The sequence below is a fragment of the Pollicipes pollicipes genome, unplaced genomic scaffold (assembly GCF_011947565.3).
Source record: "Pollicipes pollicipes isolate AB1234 unplaced genomic scaffold, Ppol_2.1 Scaffold_4295;HRSCAF=5057_pilon_pilon_pilon, whole genome shotgun sequence".
NCBI classification, from domain to species: domain Eukaryota; kingdom Metazoa; phylum Arthropoda; class Thecostraca; order Pollicipedomorpha; family Pollicipedidae; genus Pollicipes; species Pollicipes pollicipes.
Window position 1 is genome coordinate 32,960,476 of NW_023596461.1, and position 12,119 is coordinate 32,972,594.

The window sequence follows — 12,119 nt, forward strand, 5'->3', positions numbered from 1 at the left end:
TGAGCAAGAGAGGCCTTCGTGTGCTGGTTTTTAGGCATTATGAGCTCTTAAGTGGGGAAGAATCGACCAGTATACTCCGATATACCAGTAGGTGCTGGTTAAACGATGATGGCAAGCAAACGCTCACACATCGCATCAAGCAGCTTGACGTTGCGGGGCAGCGCCCATGGTAACGAGTCGAGTTCAAGTGGTTCTTCAGCTCAATATCCTTGTGTCCAAGTTCTATCGAGTTCATGTCCTCCAAGTCCACAGGGTATTTTTAACGTGCTAACCCATATACTTATTTAACTGAATCACGGCATCCCATGATATAATTAGCAATATGAATCGTTCATTGCCTTACCTGGCAATGACGCTGTTATCTTTAAGGGCATCAAGCAATAGAGCATGCATCCAAGTTCTGGTCAAGTATCAGTTTTCACACGCCTTTTCACTGCTCCGAAGCTGGGAACACAATATTAATCCCTCGGGTAAAAGAATGAATACCTATTTCTTCTGAAAATTAGCGTGTTTGTGTTTCATATTTAGGCCGCATTTGCCACATATTCGCACTTCGCATTTTCCTTATTTTCCAACTCACGATTCAGATCAATCCAGGAACAGCGCTCGCACACACATACCCGCAATTTGCATCTCCCAAATGTAACGAGACGTTTTTTTTTAATCCGAGTAAACCCGCCCTCGTTTTACTTTTAGGCAGGCCTATTTCCCCGGACCGAAGGCAGCTCACTGGCTGGTATCGTGCTACCCCCGCCCCCCTCCCCCGGCCCGATATTCTATCCGCGTGCCGCCTTACGTCGGGGTGTGGCGCTGAGAGTTACGACCAATTGAAATTAATGAGTCGCAGTGTCACAACTACATGAGGTACGCCCATTCCTGATCAAAAAAGCTGAGTCATGGCGCCGCTCTGTCGGGCGGGATTTTGATGCTGACGCATGGTAGTGCGCTGAGGTGATCAAGAGTGCAGCTTTGATGTTGATGGCTTTCATTGATGAACAGCGCGGGTGAACGACGTGGGCGGATCCAAGGGAAAGGGAAGGAGGTTCAAGGAAAGAGAGTCAAGGGAAGCAGATTCAAGGGAAGGAAATTCAAGGGAAGGATATTCAAAGGGAGGTGGAAGCGGAATATCACTCCGCGAAGATGGTGAAAAATACATAATTGACCTTTTTTGAACTAAGTGTAATTAATGCCAAGTTCGGGACTTTCCTACCCCAGCCGGATCTTGGCTCTCCCCTGATCCGGATGAGCCCGGATCCGGCTCTCTCTCCTCCCTCTCCCAAATTCCGACGCTGGATCTACCCCTGACTGAGGCTGAAGGATCGTATCCAGCTGGAGGAGCTTGGGGACCCCCAACCTGCGCCTGCAAATTGACAGAAAGCGCGCACCTTAGTCACTACGGACATGGAAAACCCAAGCAATGTAGAGACAGGAATACACTGGTTATGAAACACAGTTTCTTCTTCCATCAAGTGTCTAAGTCAAGTTATCCCCGCCTGGTTTACAGCGAGTTTTAATATTGGGAATGCAGGACAGATCATCAAAGTAACGAAACGAAAATTACCCTGTCAAATGTGCTTGAGCTCTTTTCCGAATAATTACCCAAGCCTGACAGGGTTCACACTGCACTCTGGTCAACCTTAGCATGGTCCTGTATGCGATAGAATGACGCTGTAAATGAAAGAGGCTCATTCTGCGTGATGGTCATCAGGTGACAAACGATAAGATAAGACCGGAATTTTGTGTAAATCGAAGGCCTGCTTTCTGGGCGATTATTTAAAAGATACGAGACAACCCATCGCATTTAAGTGGTCGTGCTTCTCTGATTTATTAATATCCAGTCAAACATTGCCCAGCCCCCACGTTTTTTGCAGACAGCCTACCAGCATCACACCACTGGCTCGCACTGGGTGCCATTCCAGGACTCTGGGGATCAAGCATTAGTTGCAGTGGAAAATACAAAATCCACGTAATAGTGACCCAACAGGAGAGGGATCATGAACTTCTGGCCCAGCCCTGAGAACGGCGGGTCTTTGGATAGCTGAGCGTTCAGGTTAGGCTTGCAGTTACTTCTGGCTCATCCTGAACACGTTGGGGAATTGGGCCACAAGCGGGGCAGGCATAAGCAGGGGTGCCGCTCTTAAGTCTCGTGTGACCGTCACTGCGCCGAGCTCTGCGGTGCGCGGTCTGCCTCTGGATCTGAGAAGACCACTTTGCGTATTGCACTCCTTTCCGAAAACAGTGCACTTGCGCGCAATATGCGTGTTCCTAACCTTAAGAGTGCAGCGTTTTTTGTCCAGGTTGAACAGTACTGTACAGGCGGAATTACATCCGGTGTTAACGTTTGTTGCCATGCGCACGTAGAAAGAAACCGATAGCTCAGCTTCTTGTATTTTGAAGGAATACCAGGACAGTCAGGTCCTCTTCCGTTCTAAATCACGTCTCACTTCTCCCACGTTAAAAGGATGCGCATGCTCTCTTCGCAGTACATTTCAAGCTCAATGTTTTGATTACAACCAAGTCTGGGATGCCTACACAGGGTGGACAGAGTTAAAACTCGACAGCGCTAAAGACGAACGAGAGAGGGGAGGCTCGCTGGGCGTGTTCAGGCCGTGGCCCTACCTGCCACCGACGTTCCCTAACATGCTGCCAGCTGGCCGCAGGCGCCGCGCGGACAGACGGCGCTGCGGGTCTTCGATGTGCCGTTCAGGCCGCCGCCGTCGCCCGCACGCGAGGTTTACTCCGCCACGTGGAAGCCGGGTCACGTGTGGTGGGGCTGGAACCCACGTGTTCTGCGCCAAAGTCAAACTTGGAGCTTACGGACCGATGCCGGCGTAAGGTGAAGACCCGCCGTCTGCAGGCCCTCGTGATGGATGCGGCCCGGGTCTGGATGTCATAAATACCAGCGGTCGTGGCTCGGGGCATACAGGGAGCGGTCTGCTGCGGAAGACGAGCTGACATATCATTTCCAGTTTGCGATAACGGCGACCGGGCGATGCGCGACCGCCGCCCGCGGGCGCCAGCTGCGCGTGTAATGGCCGTAATTGGCGGAGCCGTAACGCGTGTATGATTTATGACGTTGCTCGGAGCTGAAACTCGTGTTGGCGGAAGCCGGCCGGATGGTAATGGCTTTATTATCGGAACGCATCATGTTGGCAACATCTGGACGCGCCGGCTTGGTGACGAGTTTGACTCGGCGAGGCAGCTTTCCCGGCGTAGTGTTGTGTGAACTACCTGGTCGGTAGGAAATGCCGTAACAAATAATTGGTGACGATGGGAAACGTCTGGAGCGCGAAGCTCAAGCAGCGTCAAGTTTTGGCATTGCCAGGGACGGAAGTGCATCACCTCTCATCAAAACAGCAAGACGGAGGGATGCCATGCGCTGTGAGAGATGTAACGCGCTGCCGATACCATCCATGGAAACACCGGGCTCATCTGATGCTCCCATCGAAATACCGGGCTCATCTGATGCTCCCATCGAAATACCAGACTCATCTGATGCTTCCATCGAAACACCAGGCTCGTCTGATGCTCCCAGCGAAACACCAGGCTCATCTGATGCTTCCAACGTTTTATTTTCGTGTGAAATTAGGCGCGCAAGGAAACGACCTACTGTGCAATGGAGGAGCCCGGAAATGGCTCCGGCTTTGCCGTGACCGAACGATTCAAAAGGTGCTGCAGTGAGCGAGTAGCATAACTTGTTATGCTAACTTTTTCATGATATTTTGGTGCATTTGATGCAAGAAGATGCCGTGGATGCTAGCTGAAGTGGCTTCAGCATAAACTGGCACATTTGGCAAATTAATGATGATGATTTGAATATTCCATGCTCACAAAGACCAGCAACAAATTCCACGAATTTTGTCGGTTTACCCGAATATTCAACACATTTTCTCAATGTTTGTCACCCTCCATAGGAGGATTGACCATAGAAAGGCGCTAGAATGTAGCGAGAAGCAAACCCTTTGTGTTTTCTATGAATGTATTTTCACAAGCTCCTAACGGTTTTCTGAATCTCAGCCCCCAATCGCTACGTCAGCCCAAGAACAATAAAAAATATGCTGCAACACCAGTTTGCATGTGATATAATGTTAAGGCGAGCTGTGAAACAGTTAAAAGATTAAATTAAATCCATGGAACAAAAGCTTTGAAATAGCGTGTTGCAGTAATGTCATCACAGGGTTGTCATGAGAAACAGCGAGATGACATCACACATTACACGGCTCTCATCTCACAAAGTTTGAAACTTTTGGCTAACTCGATTAACTGTTGTCAGCGCATCTCGCCAGGCACGAAGTAATTTTTTTTTCTCAACGAACGGCCAAATGCCAAGGTTTCTTTTTTAAATCTTGCATATATGGGACCAAAGTCTTGAGAATCACCCATGAACTGGGGCAAGCCTCCTGGCTCAGGGGGATGGGGACGACCCCCCCCCCCCCCTTGTTCCTTTCATTGGCTTCTTCCCTGGATTTTGCTAACAAGCACCACAGGTATTCGTTCCAGGTTTGACTCCCGGCATGTCCCATATATCCCATATTTACAGCATATAAAGTGCATGAAGCGTTAGTGTTTTGGACAGTCAGGAGAACAAAATCCCAACCGTGCACTGTTCACCCTGCCACACCTGATGATGCAAAGCAAATGCACGTTCTGCCACGCCGCCTATATGTCTGGCGACCTAGTGAGACTCCGGCGCAAATAACCATTGCAGTTGACATGCCGTTAAAACCTGGTGACTAACTAACCACTGACATTCTAAAACATAACCATATTGCATCTTTGATCGCTACCTGATAATCGATAGGGTCTGCGGTAATGACTGATTGTCCTCAGCATACCTCGCAGCTGGTCCTCATCCGAGTTTTTGGTTGGTGGAGTCCTAAATGAAGATGCCTTCCATTTCCACTCGGATTATGCGAGGACCCGGAACTACGACGTCTTCAATGGCACTCTGGAGGAGGTCTGGAGATCTGACGACATCTTCTCATTGCGGTCAGCTCTGCTATACAGCACCACAAGCTAAGCGGCTCGGCTGTGATCGCAGCTAAGGTAGCTTTGTCTCGTAGCTTATGGTGGCCCACCGGTGAAGTCTGTTCCATGGGTTACTAGAGCTGTTCCACACCTCCGAGCGCGTGGACGTCCACATTAGGAGTCCTCCGAGACACCGCCCTGCCGGCGACCGGCGGGCGCCTCGCCTCGTCCTCCAGTCGAGGTGCCCTCGTCCTCACCTCGTCCTCCTTGCTGAGAGCGATCGTCCTCCAGCCCCCAGCAACCCCAGTGACTAGTCCTCTAGCTCGCTGATCACTCTACATTTGTTGTGCGGAAGCTTCAGACGGCCTGAAGAGGAGAGCCTGGCTGATGTGTCAGGATCCAGACGACCCGAGTCGGAGCGCCTTGCCAGTCACGGCAAGTTCTGATAACCAGATGCACAAGCGACGGGCTGCAGATGAGAGATTACGTTTTCAAAAACATTCACGTGAAGGATTCTGCACGTCGTAAGCAGGATTTTGTACGGAGAGGGGCATGACCCATCTTACTAACATAACTTATGTTATGTGCCGTAGGTGTACAAAGCGTCTTCCATGCCGCACAAAAACATTGCATGATTTCAATCCACTTATTGAACTACTCATTACGTTTCTACCTCGATTTTTTAATGACGACATTGTTAACATGCATATCAATTTGTTCGACAAATTTGATAAGGGGGAAGGCGCACGAGCCCCCGGTGCTCCTCCCTTGAAAATGTCCCTGCACTCGAGCTGAATACGATGTCTTCAGTTTCAAGTCGCGAATTAGGCGCGGAAACTGGCAGGCTCCTGTCACGCACTGGATCATTTCCGATAGACGACAAGTCCGCAGCACGGATGTGGCAATTCGCACCGGGTCTCCAACGATCTCGCATTGCAGATCCAACTGCACTGAGAAGCGCATCTCTGTCACAGCTCCCGGGCTCCCGCAGCGACTCGGGATGCCTGTGCCCCCTCCCCCCCCAACAAAAACGGCGAAAATGGCGCGCGCAGTACGAGCCGGTCGCTCGCGGAGTGCTGTGGCAAACCGTCGCCGAGATTGCGACGACCAGCTGCAGGATGTCCTATGGATGACCGGCCGGCGCAGCCAACCGTGTCACGTTTTGAGAAAGGTGCGATGTTATGGCGCTTTGGAGTGTAACTTATGTCACAAGGCGCAGAGGCAAGGTGAAAGAGCGTGATTTTTCTTACAGTACCGCGCACGATCCTGGCCACGAAACGGACAATAGATACACGTGCCCAGCATTGCGTGTTTAAAACGCAGCCACCTTTAATCATGCAAGTTCAAAAGCAATGCAAGTAACCGCCAGGATCCGAACTCCAGACCCTTACATTACAGCCTACAGGGGCTGGTCGACGAGCTGTGACGATAGCAGTGCTCACGTAGGTTGCGACTGGGGACTGTGTGCGGCAGAGCGCGAGCTACATGTGTGCTGCTAGCTTGCTGTTCCACACCACATTCTCAAGGGTGCTCTCACAAAAAAATGACAAAAATTGCTAAGGACGCTCATCGGCCAAACGCGTTTTAAACATTGTATTGTCTCACGAGCAGGAGTGGGGCGTTGCAAAGTGAATAATGGAATCGGTCGAAACCAGAGAACCGAGAAAGGCGTGAACTTTCTCCTGTTTTCGGTGCTTTGGTGTTTTTCTGTGCTTTTGGGATATTTGGTCATTTCGCGGGAGGCCAGCGCAACCATTAGGGATCAAGGCCGCCAAAGAGGCGCAATGGTCAGTTCATGATCACCGGCAGGGGTACCATAGCTGTGCAACGTCTATGCCAACAATGTTATGTTTAGAATTCGTTCAGAGACGTCGTTGGTTGCAATAGCGTGGTGCGCACTTTTTGGCAGCAGTATTTTGAGGTCACATCGAGGGCCGCAGCGGAAGGTAACGACTACGTTTTTAGGGCGGCTTTATTTCGTAGTATTTACCGTTGGCATCTTTATAGACCAGGCGGAGGAAGCCATCATGGGGAGTTGTGCATCACAGGAAGCGGATATCTGTTGGCGGAAAAAATGCGCGAGTTCTATATTGACTTTAATGACTAATGACTTTAAATAAGCGTTTGCATGCCGCGCCTATGCGCTTACCCTCAGTCTACTGTCCAGAGACTGTTATAACAGCCACGTCACGGAAACGCCCGGGAGCTGATGGAAGAAGAGGAAAGGTAGCAGCTGTTCCCCCAGCTGGTAGATCATATGTTTATAGAGTTGCACGTCGGAAAATGCATAAATCTGTTACGCTCGGCTGACACTAGAGATTGTCATGTTCTTGTTCGGATTAACTACGTCCGGCAAACATTTAAACCCAGCCCCTTCCGGTTACACCGTGGCCTTCACATGCAGTGTCCGTTATGATCCAATAAGTGATCAAGTAACGATCCAGTAAGCCATCTGGCCCACAGGAGCGATTTGAATTGATTGTGTCGCATTTATTAAAGGCTTGAACCGGAAAAGCCAGATGGTGGCATGCTCTTGGTTAGGCAGACATGTGATTTAGGTCGTGGCACAAGCTCGCTGTCTGCATAGCTTAAATGGGGCTTATTTCCGGTCGTCTTATTCGGCCCCAGCCTACCGACATGGATCACGGAATCGCTGTAACAAGGTAACTTCTGCTGGAATTCTGCAATATATCACACCAAGACAAGGACAAATGAACTTAATACTTCCCACTAAGACAGGACCAAACCGCACACACATTAACAGCGAAGCGCATATGGTGTGTTGAACCCCTGTTTGCGGCGGAGCACTACAGCACCCGTGGGATTGACGCGAATGTCCCGACACTCTGTGCCATCGCTCCGGACGCCGGGCACGGACGCACCAGCTACCCACGCCGCGTCAGGCTGGTACACCGTCTCCATCTCCAGCCATGTCCCGCCGCGCGCAAAAACACTACCACTGACGTCATAATTTGTCACGCGGTTGTCGCAGGGAAACGCCACCACGCCTGAGCGGACCTTGAACGCCGCGGCAGCCGGCCGGGAAGCCAGCACACCGCCAGGCAGGCCATCTCAGCCCAAATCAGGCACGTCTAGCCGGGCATTGTGTGAACATGACAGCGCTGTCGGCAAACTGAGAATTACCAAACGCCAATTACTGTACTGAGTTGTGTGATCTGATTGAGCTGCCCGGCGCGGGGCAACACCCCTTCACGCGAGTTGCCGCCTCTTGCAGTCCGTATAAAGGAACCGGTTCGGCTCTGCCGTGCAGTGACGGCGGCAGGACGACCGCCTTCACCGCCGTCAGCACGAGCGCGGCTCTCCTGCGGCAATGTTCGCCGGGGCGCCCCTCGCAGACGGCTGGTGCAGTTCTTATGGCTTCAAACGGACGGGGCAGTTTAAGCACTGCGCATCCACGCACACTACTTTGAGCGGTGCGCACCAGCTCTGCCAGGTTGACAGAACCGGCAGACTCGGGTTCGGGTCTTAGGAAGCCGGAGCAAACCCTTTGGCTTACATGACCCAGGAACACCGTTCACAGCCGCCCGTGGAACGTCATACCCCCAGATGCGTTTCATCGGACGCGATGCTTGCAGGTTGGTGGCGCTTGAACGGGAGAGGCAGCGTTGTGACCGCGACGCGGTAGCCGATATGTTTTGAGCGGTACGCTATGCATGGATGTTGGCCCATACATTCCCGTCTCCGGCAGACGCATTTCAGAGGCTGTCCGAGAGCTCGACGGTAATGAGCATTGGCGCCCCAGCGTCACAGACACGGGTCACCAAATGCCGGGGCTGCTCACTCAGCCAAAGATGCATTCCCCTGGGCTTTACCTCGGGCGGGCCGTTGTGCATCGGCGTCCTTCGGCCCTCTCGCGGCGCGAGGACGGCGTACTCACCGACTGGTGCCGCGGTGACGGCGGCGCCCTTGGAGGGGCCCTGCGTCGCCTGCTGGTCCACCATCCGGCTGATGGGGAACGGGTGCTCTCTGGCGTCGGCGCGCAGCTCCAGCGGGCCGGCGGGGCCCTCGCCGGCCGGCTCCGGCGCCGCGGCCGGGCTCTCGTGGCCGTTGGCGGTCGGGGAGCCGCCGGCTGCCTCGGCCAGCTTCATGCTCAGGTCCATACTGGGCGCCTGCAGCCCGCTGCCGGCCGGGGCGTCCACGGCGTGGCCGGGGGGTGCGCGAGCAGGGCGGCGGAGCCGGGACAGCGGAGCTGGAGCGGCGGGGCCGGGGCGGCGGAGCCGGTGCGGCCGTCTGCCGGCGGCGACTGTCGGCGCCTCCTCTGGTCAGGCGGCGCGTGCTCTGGTGACCAGCCGACGCGGCGGGCCTGCCCTGCGCGCGACACGGCCGGCTCGGATGCCGACGCGGACTCCGGCCCGGCCGCACGGACCTGACCGAACCGGGCGACGCTGGCGGGACGGACTCGGTCTGCCGCGACGCGCGACCACAGGAACCATGCACTGAGGCGCCGGGCGGAGCAGCTGGCGCGGTCGGCGCCGGCGCGACTCACGTGCTGCGCCGAAGACTCTATTGAGATGTTCGCTAGGCGCCGGTGCGCTTCCCTTCCTGTCCAGTAGGTGCGCTAGTGAAGCACTTAATGAGATACATTATTAAACTAACGATTCTCTAAAGACCGCCGAGCCGGCAAGGGCGAGAATGGCGTGCTTCCCGCCCGCCGCCACCGAGCGCCGCCGCCGTACGGGTGTCCGACCGCCTACCATTTGCCCGCTCATCGCACGGGCGCGCTGGATGATTAATAAGGGGGCGGGGCCTGGCGCAGGCTCCGCCCCCGCCAGCTGGCTGGCCGCGCGCTCTATCTCAGTGTGGCCGCGCGCCCTCTCGACGGCGGACAATAATGAGAAAAATGGAAATGGCAGCGCGCGCGGCGGGTGCCAGTGCTGGGTGAATGGGAGCACCCGGGGTGCCCGCCGTCCCGCCGCGCCAACTCGAGCGCGTAATTGTTTTGGTAACAAGCGTGGCGGAAGTTTCTATACAATCGAAATGAATGAATTATCATTTAAACGGGGAAGGCTTGCGGAGACGGCTCCTTTGACGCGGCGTCGTGGGGTCCCCAATTATGGCCCTCTACTGGGTGGCGACCAGGAAGCAGAAGGCGATAGGGACGGTGATGAGGTACACTATCTCGTATTCCATTAGCGGCTCGGTTTCATTCATGAGGCGGTGGCTAACAAGTGGCGTAACGGGGAGCTGAGGGTCTCCGGCGGGCGTGTATCAAACGCGCAATGACGGTGAGAGAGCAGGTGTAGGTTTAGCCCAATCTGCTGGTTTAACTTTTCAGAGCGAAGCTTGAGTGGGGCTCGGTGCGGCTGAAATACGGACAGTACCTTCTGAAAATGTTGCAGGGAGAATTGGAAAATGAAGAAAGAAGTTTGTGTCACAACGCAGCCTAAAAGATGACTTTTTCGTAGCGACAGGTTACAACCATGCGGATCCAAGTAGCATGTTGTAAAGAGCTTCCGTGAACCCGAAGCTTGGGCATTTGCACCCTTTGCATATACGTGGCTGCACCGAATGTATAAAGCCCAGCGCGGGGCGAGAGATGATAAGTAGCCTTGGGCTTCTGATCAAGAGACAGTGAGGGAGTTTCGTAACATTTATTTGACGTTGGAACAGCAGAAAGGCTTTCTAAAGACTAGGCTTTTGTATCAAACAGCGAGTGTGTGGGTGGTTTAAGCCCTGTGTGGGGTGGGGGTGTGGTGGGACGATTAGGCCTTTGGAAAGGGTCAAGACCCTAAATAGATAAAGCTCCATCTACGTCAACAGCTCTTTTCAATTCTTTTCGCAGTAAAGTTTCCCTGTCCTCGGTTTCCACCACGGCATAGTGGTAGTAACTAATGTTGGTTGCACCCGATTCATGAACTGAAAACTCAGCAACAAATAGCACACATATTATCCCATTCTGTGTATTATCATAGCAAAAGTGCGATCAAGGGGCTATGGCACTCAGCTGTCTGTGAGATTTAACTCCCGCCCGACTCGAGTTTGTTTACATTTACCCTACAAGCGGCCTCCGAAGACCTTGGAAGATGTAAACAAATAAGCAAGGAAGAGCCACAAAGAAAACGGATTTGGAGAACGCTGATAAAACGCACAATGAGCATGCGAGAACAATGGTAAATGCAATCTATTACAGGCCAAATCAGGCCAAAGGTGCCAAAGAAGCACTTTGGAGCCCCATTCTGTTGCTTCGGGAACTAAACATACTACGACAATGCAGAAGACGGTGTTGAACAGCTATTAAAAATGACATCAGATAGGGCAGTAGTGGACACCGATACTTACGACCTGTGACATGTCATGTCAGGCCAAAGGGGTGAGGGTGGTTGCTGCGCTGACCCGTCCGGCTTTACTATGAATTAAACAAGCCACGCCAATGCGGGAGAGCAGCCTTAAAAAGGCAATCCAAAAAACGTTACACGGAAGACATTATTTGTAAAAAGCACTACCTACATAAGCTAAAATCTTGTCACCAAGCCCGAAATCACAAAGTTGACCTTGGACAACCTGGCCTTGCGATAGTCATCAAAAGGCTAATGATGCACTTCAGAGTAATGTACATAATAAAATGAGCATAGAAAGCCTCGTCGGAATGCATTTATGTCAGGGAAAAGCGCTATTTGTCGCTTGTTGGCAAAATGTTACCAACATAACCTCAACAAGGGTCATGAACCGCTGAGCTCAGAAATTTCGGATTTTTACAACACGTTTAAAAATACTGTGAACTCCTGTGGGCGAAATTTAAGCACCATGACCAAAATCGTTCAGAATTATTACAGAAAACCCATAGAGCGTCTGAGCAATCTTTTAGGGCTGGGGTTGTCACTAACCGCATAACGTGGACGGCAAAAACTAACATGAAAAACCGCTTTGAGCGCACGCCCGTCTTATGTTCCTACGTCTCTCCTATGTCTTACACTCTCAGGCCCGCTTTGCAGCAGGGAGCTCTGTAATGTATGCGGTTTTCCCGTACGTGCTGCTTGCGTGCGTGAGGCCCATTGCGCGGGCACGCGCGATTTAAGGTCTTGCAAATAGGTGATAGGTTCGCGGCTCTGGCGGACCAAAATTACAGTCCTTCTGCACATCTTGCCCCGGTAACATAAGCACATCCGTTTGGAGTCGCAGTATGCGTGTGG